Source organism: Astatotilapia calliptera, chromosome 13 (genome assembly GCF_964374335.1).
Source record: "Astatotilapia calliptera chromosome 13, fAstCal68.1, whole genome shotgun sequence".
NCBI classification, from domain to species: domain Eukaryota; kingdom Metazoa; phylum Chordata; class Actinopteri; order Cichliformes; family Cichlidae; genus Astatotilapia; species Astatotilapia calliptera.
Window position 1 is genome coordinate 16,191,875 of NC_137434.1, and position 7,753 is coordinate 16,199,627.

General features: G+C 40.5%; 1 long non-coding RNA gene across 1 annotated transcript; it reads right to left on the reverse strand.

The window, feature by feature from the left end:
- Positions 1-747: 747 nt before the first annotated feature.
- Positions 748-6,563, reverse strand: LOC145419645 (uncharacterized). Its single transcript, XR_013900957.1, has 2 exons — positions 2,276-6,563; positions 748-2,191 (listed from the first exon to the last, which is right to left on the reverse strand). It is a non-coding gene; the product is annotated as an uncharacterized LOC145419645 (long non-coding RNA).
- Positions 6,564-7,753: the final 1,190 nt, after the last annotated feature.

Genomic DNA, 7,753 nt, shown 5'->3' on the forward strand with positions numbered 1-7,753 from the left:
TTTACTGAATCGCTTGGTTAGAAAAAATCAATATAATCAGAACCAATCGTGAAAATAAATTGCCTAGTAAGATTTGGTTTCCTTAATAACTCTGGAAATGTTGCCGACATGTGTTGTCAGGCCAACTATGGGGAGGCTTGTGCGGTGTGTTGTGGTCCAAGATTTAAAAACTAATTAAAGGGTTTCAAATTGGAAGGCAGAAAATGAGCCATAACAGATGTCACTTTTAAAATGCAAAGAAATGAAAAGAGAAAGAACATGTACAGTGTAGTTTCCTTATGATTTATAGGCAGACAAAGAACTTGGCAAATGGATTCCTTCACGTTTGTCTTTCTGTAATCTTATGGAAACAATTGTGCAGTATGCACCATTCTAACAGAAAAGCTGGATTTACTTGCACAAGTGTTCTCATGGTAATCAGCTTTGTTGAGCATTGTTTCAGCTGTTTTAAACCCTACCTAACCCTGTTTTTGCATCTTGTTAGGCTTTCAGTCCTTTTCTTTATTTTCACTTCTTCTTATTTTTCTTTTGCTTCTCTTTGCCCCGATGACAAGCCATATAATTAATGTTTTACTCACAGTCTGAAGGAAATTGCCTTCCCGGGTTTCCTCCGTGGCGTGAGCGATAAGCAGAGTTTGTCCTTTCCTTATAAGACTCCTAATTATTCAAAGTAACACTCAGGTATGCCATTCAGCGTGTTAGTACGAGCTCGGGAGCAGCTTGGGAGAACAAGAAAACAGAGACTGCTTTAGGTTGCCTTCCCAATCGACTCAAAGGTTTATTTGATACACAGCAGTTTATATAGATGAAAAAAGGTTCGTGTGTCAGCTTTCCCAGTTCAAACCGGTACAGACCAAATAAGGAAACGTCTTCCTGCCTTGTGAGCCAAGAAGTATCCTGTGTGTAGTTTATCAGTTCAGCTACAATTTATGATCATCCCAGCAAAATACACTCCTAGACATAGGATACAGAGTTCTTTCATCAGTGAATTCTGAAACAAACCACCTAGCCTTTAACGAGCCTTTTCCAGGAGATAAGGAAAAAGGAGGATGGGAGTAAAGAAGTGGTCTCATCTCTGTGGTGTTTTCGACCTTGAGGTACCAGCCTGTAAGTCTCACATTAATTCTTGGGTCACAGAGAAAGAGAAAAACAACTAGTAGATCGGCCTTATTGAGTAACAGTTTTCCTGTATAAAACAATATCCTGTAAATGCTTACCGTGGTATCAAAATATCATAACAGTTCCCCTCTTTTATTATTTTTTAAAAATAATAACTCAAATAGAAAGGAAAAATCACAAATGTAATAACATAATATAAAGACAAATCATAAATGTGAAACAAATCATAAATGTAATAGTTCACAACCTAATGTTCAATATACACATCAGGAACATCATTGGTAACATCTGGCACATCCTCAGGATCAATTTGTGCTAATTGCAAATACATTGAAGTGGCTGTACTGGTAGCTATATGGGTTATCATTGAAAATGTGGCTTGCAGAAATGTGAACAGGGTTGCACTTTACAATATGAAATAGTAAATAAAAATCCTAAGGTTAATGCGATAGATATGATAAATAACCTAAATATATAAGAAAGTATATAAGAAAAACAGTTCTTCAGTTGTCTCCTGGCCTGGTCCCAGGTTCGAGAGACATTGAATAAGCGTCGTATGATGACAATGGGCATTTCATTTTCTCCATTATCAGGATGAAATGAGTCTGGCTTTATCAGGTTAGACATCATGTGGTACTTTTGGCTTTCTGTTCCTGCTGGATGTTTGAGTACCTTGTTGTTGTTCAGGTGAAGCATCAAAGAGCTCTCTGAGTCTTGGCTCTTTCAGGCGTTGTGTGTTAATCAGTGATTGTGTGTGTGTGTACATTGGATCCTGGCGCTGGCTCGCCTGAGATGTCGTCTACCCGTGTGTTTATTTGCTCTAGTTCCGGGCGCTGGCTCGCCGGAGATGTCGTCTGCTTGATCCGACGCCTGAGATGGTCCGATTGGGCTGGTCTTAACCCTGCTGGCATGAATCCACTGAGGTTGTCCGTCTGTGAGGATGCTGGTTCTTCGTCACTGCCAGTAAAGCCTGGGGGCTGGAAAACGCGGCCTCCCAGAGTGTCCTTGGTTTTAGTGGCTTCTCCAACATGCGTCTCCTTGTCTCCACTGGTGGAACTGTGGAGGGGAAAAGCTGAGAGAGACAAACTTTCTGATAGTTATTATTCAGTTTTTCTACCAGGTTGTGAACATCAGTGGACAATTCAATATAGATCACCTTCTACTAGCGGTGCCCCTCTGGAAGCTGACCATGGTCTTGGAAATAGTCTTATTTCAAATGGAAATAATTTGGTTACTTCAGATTGAGTCATTCTAATCTCACACAGGACTTGAGTAAGTAATTTGACACAGGTCATTAAAGTTTTAGCACACTTTTGAATTACTTCTAATGTGAATGAAGGTCCTCTATCACTGTTAATTTGGTGAGGTATTCCGAATCTGGGTATTATTTCATTGCTCAACTTTTGACAGACTACTTCTGCAGTTTCTTTTGATGTTGGATAAGCTTCTACTCATTTACTAAATTGATCCACTATTACCAGTAAGTACTTGATGCTTCCTTGTGCTGGCATATGTATAAAATCAATTTGTAATGTATGAAATGGAAAATCTGGTTGTGGTAAATGCTGATGTTTTGCTTTTGAGCTACCTACATTAGTTCGTGCACATGTTAGACAGGTTGCTAATATGCTTTTTACTGCATGCAATGTTTTCTCAATTACAAATCTTGATTTTATTGCCCCTATTACCCCTCTTTGTCCGACATGACTCACACAGTGAAAATGTCGGACAAGGACTGGCAGCAGGGAATATGGGAGGGCAATCAAACCCTTAAGATTTAGTATAGGCCATCTCTGTCATCTAAGGTACAGTCATTATTCTATGCAGAGGCTTGCTCTTGTATAAATTTTAAATCAACATTTGTGTCTAAATAGTCTGGGAGTGTAACAAGTGGCAGCTGTAGGGGCACAGATAATACTTCCTGCGGAGGTGGGAGCTGTGATGCAGCTGCAGCCTTGGCTGTCACGTCTGCTAAGGCATTACCTGTTGCTTCGTCTGTGTCAGCTGTACTGTGTCCTTTCGTTTTTACAACTGCAATGGCCGATGGCAGCTGTATAGCCTGAAAAAGTCTTTGAACAAAATCAGAATTTAGCAATTTATTTTCCATCAGCAGATCTAAATCCTCTCTGTCTCCACAATGTGCCAAAGTCATGCACAACGCCAAATGCATAGCGGCTGTCTGCGCAAATTGTCACATGCTTATCCAAATGTAGCTCACAGGCGCGTATTAAAGCCATGAGCTCTGCTTTTTGTGCTGAGTGAAATGGTAATGAGTGAGCCTCTAGTATGATGTCAGGCACTGTTACCACTGAATAGCCACAAAGAAATGAGTTGTCACTCGGCCTTGAACAGGACCCGTCCACATAAACCGTGGCTGAGTCTGAGATAGGTGTTTGCTCTAAATCTGGACGTTGTGCTGTGGATTCCTGTATACGTGTCATGCAGTCATGAACGTCAAGCCTGTCTGAGCCATCCTGTCGGTCAGAAGAACACAGAATAGTATCAATAAATGTGCTGGCGAATCAGGTGTGCTGCTCGCTTTTATAGTGAGATTTGCATATGTTGTTTAGTTATGTTTGCTACAATGGTCGTGACCTGGTGATTGGTGTGTAGAATAGTGTCATGTGAGAGTGTGAGCTTCTCGCAGTCCCTTATCATGATAGAGCAAGCTGCTACTGCCCTCAGGCAGGCCGGCATTCCCTGAACAATTCAGGCAGCACCTTTGAGTGGCGGAGGTCAGCACTCCCTGTAATGCATTGAAAGAGGCAGTCATTTCTGTGGACCACAGTATTCGAGGAGGCTTGTCTTTTTTACAACAGTCACGCAGAATGTGGTCATGAAAAGAACAGTCTGGTATCCACTGTCTGCAATAGTTCACCATGCCTAAGAAGGACGACATGTCCTTCTGTGTAGTGGGACGAGGGACGGAGGTCACAGCTTTGACCCTGTCTGCAGTCATGGAACGTTCTCCGTGAGACAGTGTGAATCCCAAATATTGAACAGAAGTCTGACAGTACTGCATTTTCTTTGCATATGCTTTGTGGCCAGTCTTTTGGAGGTGCTGGAGAAGCATGTGTGTAGCAGTTTGACATAGTTTTTCACTTTCAGCACAGAGGAGGAGGTCATCCACATGTGGATCAGAGTACAGCCCTCAGGAGGAGTAAAGCTGTCCAGGGTAGCACGGATCACCATTGAGAAAGCAGCAGGGCTGTCTATCATGCCTTGAGGCAAACGAGTCCAAGTGTACTGCTTATTTCTATGTGTGAATGCAAATAACGGCTGTGTGTCACAGGTACTGAGAAAAAGGAGCGGAGCATAAATCCACCACGGTAAAATGTGTATGCAATGCATGTCAATATGCTGTGAACATCTGAAACGAGAGGTGGCAGAGGAATGTTGACTGCATTAATTTGCCTCAAGTCTTGTATGAAACGCCATACGCCAGGTTTGTTAGGCTTTGGCACAGGATTGACAGGAGTGTGGGCTTTATTACTCCTGTAGTCAATAAATCTCCTATGATGACATCTAGAGCTGCGGCTTTTTCCGTGGAAAGGGGACATTGCCTGACATATACTCGCTTTTTGTTTTTTTTTAGCTGTACGTGATAAGGTATGCAGTCAATAAATCCTATATCATTCTCACTTTTTGACCATAATGTCATATTCTGGTATTCAGCTGGCAACATAAGTGCAGAAATAGTACAGTGGATAGGGTAGGTTAGATCTATGTGACGACATGGTGTAGTTATGTCATAAACTATGTCTGAGTTATGTGACAAAATCACTGTTTGACCTTCACTTGTGTGAGCAGTTATCATGTTGTTGAACAGTGTGAGAGAAACAAAAGTGTGGCTCCCAGTCATGGGATTACCTGTTAGTGGCGTCTGTACACGTTTTTTTTGGCACAGTGTGTGACATAGAGTACCGGACAAAAAGGATGTTGAGTTCATTCTCTGCTGAGGGTCCAGCTGACACAGAGGATGTTCCTTCTCCATCATGTCGGTACATAGGGCAGAGAAAACATAAGCTGTTATCAGTGTCAGCAAACATTTCACCCTTTATGTTAAATGAAATACACAAATTCATTTTTGCTTTGGGTGTCTGCGGCTGCTGGAAAACTGAGCTAAATTTGCACCTCTAGCTTGTCCAACAGTGCATAAAGCGTTTTATGAATACTAGGATAGATTCATCAGGCTTCTGTTTACACATAGTTACTGCATTTAAGTCACTTTTGTCTCTGGACATTGTTAGCAGGAATTTCTTTAGATTCTTAAAGAAATCGGCGACTTTGTCATTATTTACCCTCCTTTTGTCCATAGCGGTAACATTTGATGCATCACGTCGCGGCATTCTATCATATATTTTCTACAGGACTTTTTAAGCAGACTACTTTTCTTATCACAAATGATATTCAACATTTCTACTGACCTGTTTTCTGGCGATAATCGTTCGGGATAAGGCTCCGAAAAGAAATTAGAATGCATTGAACTTCTTAAGTTGTAAACAAAGTCAGTCACATAAGCACTCCCGCATGTTCTGGATACGTGATCATGGACGTCTTCACCGATTCGCGGACGTAGGTTACACGTAACCGGAAATGGGAGTTGTACTGAGCCGTTATTTGAGACTTTATTTTGTATTTTATTAATTTTTGGTTTTACAGGTACTTTAGATTTTTTATCGGACCTGTCTGTGGTCTTTGAATTATTCTGACTCATGTTCAGTGATTTCCAGAGGGGTTTACACGCTAGGAGGATTTAGGTTAGTATTTTCGCTGCGGCACAGCTGAGGTCACTTTAAATTTATTGCTAGCAATTTTTTGTTTGTGTGAGCAACTCTCACTTAGCGAGCAACTTCTCGCTTAACGAGCAACTTCTCGTAAAACAACAGGCAACTTCCTGTGTTCTTTCTGCTTTTAATTTACTGCTTTTAACCCTTGTATGGTAATCGGGTCTGTGAGACCCGTTTTCAGTTTTCTTTCGTTTTTTTTTTTTTAACAAAATTAAATTTAATTATTTACTAGCTTTCTGTGAGTGAGCAACTTCTCACTTTTTAACGTACGTTTCAAGATAACAGGCAACTCCCTGTGTCACTCTTTGATGAGCAACTTCTCACTTAACGAGAAGTATTTAAGACAACAGGCAACTTTCTGTGTCACTTTTTCTGAGTGAGCAACTTCTCACTTTTTAACGTACGTTTAATTAAACAATTAATTATTATTATTATTATTATTTTTTAAACAAAATTAAAATATTCAAGACAACAGGCAACTTCCTGTGTCCACCAACACCACACAAGGGTTAATTTACTTTATTCGGGGACTGAGGAAGTCAGTCAGTGTATCTCTCTGGATCACTAAGTGAAACTTCGTCAGCATATCCCGTTTTTTTTATGGATTCGGGGACTGAGGAAGTCAGTCAGTGTATCTCTCTGGATCACTAAGTGAAACTTCGTCAGCATATCCCGTTTTTTTATGGATCGATCACTGAGAGAGGTATAATAGGTCTTTATATAAATATGAAAGACGCATATTTACCTTCTGTCAGGATCCCACTTCTGACACCAAAATTGAAGGAAATTGCCTTCCCGGGTTTCCTCCGTGGCGTGAGCGATAAGCAGAGTTTGTCCTTTCCTTATAAGACTCCTAATTATTCAAAGTAACACTCAGGTATGCCATTCAGCGTGTTAGTACGAGCTCGGGAGCAGCTTGGGAGAACAAGAAAACAGAGACTGCTTTAGGTTGCCTTCCCAATCGACTCAAAGGTTTATTTGATACACAGCAGTTTATATAGATGAAAAAAGGTTCGTGTGTCAGCTTTCCCAGTTCAAACCGGTACAGACCAAATAAGGAAACGTCTTCCTGCCTTGTGAGCCAAGAAGTATCCTGTGTGTAGTTTATCAGTTCAGCTACAATTTATGATCATCCCAGCAAAATACACTCCTAGACATAGGATACAGAGTTCTTTCATCAGTGAATTCTGAAACAAACCACCTAGCCTTTAACGAGCCTTTTCCAGGAGATAAGGAAAAAGGAGGATGGGAGTAAAGAAGTGGTCTCATCTCTGTGGTGTTTTCGACCTTGAGGTACCAGCCTGTAAGTCTCACATTAATTCTTGGGTCACAGAGAAAGAGAAAAACAACTAGTAGATCGGCCTTATTGAGTAACAGTTTTCCTGTATAAAACAATATCCTGTAAATGCTTACCGTGGTATCAAAATATCATAACACAGTCTTTTTTGTATCACTTTTCTTTCAGTACTCTGAACTTCATAATATATCACAAAGACCTGGAAATCTTTGCCAGAAAATTTACAATAAAGTGTAAAGCGGTAAATATTCACACAAATCTGTTTTAACTGAGGTTCTTAAATGTTTCCCACTGCTATTTGTCCTTGGTGTGAATACAGACTGCAAAGCTGTAATCATCAAAATCTTTAAACTTCTGAATTCTTTCCATGAGCAGATCACTTGCCCAAAGAAAAAAATAGAAATCTGTACTTTCCCTTGCTGCCTAAAACAATAACCCCAGCAAATGTAGCTCGGTTTCAGAGAAATTGCTCTTCAGTGTTTGAAATGTTTATGGACATTAACGGTCCAACATTTCAAAAGACCAGCACATGTTTGGCATAGTGGAG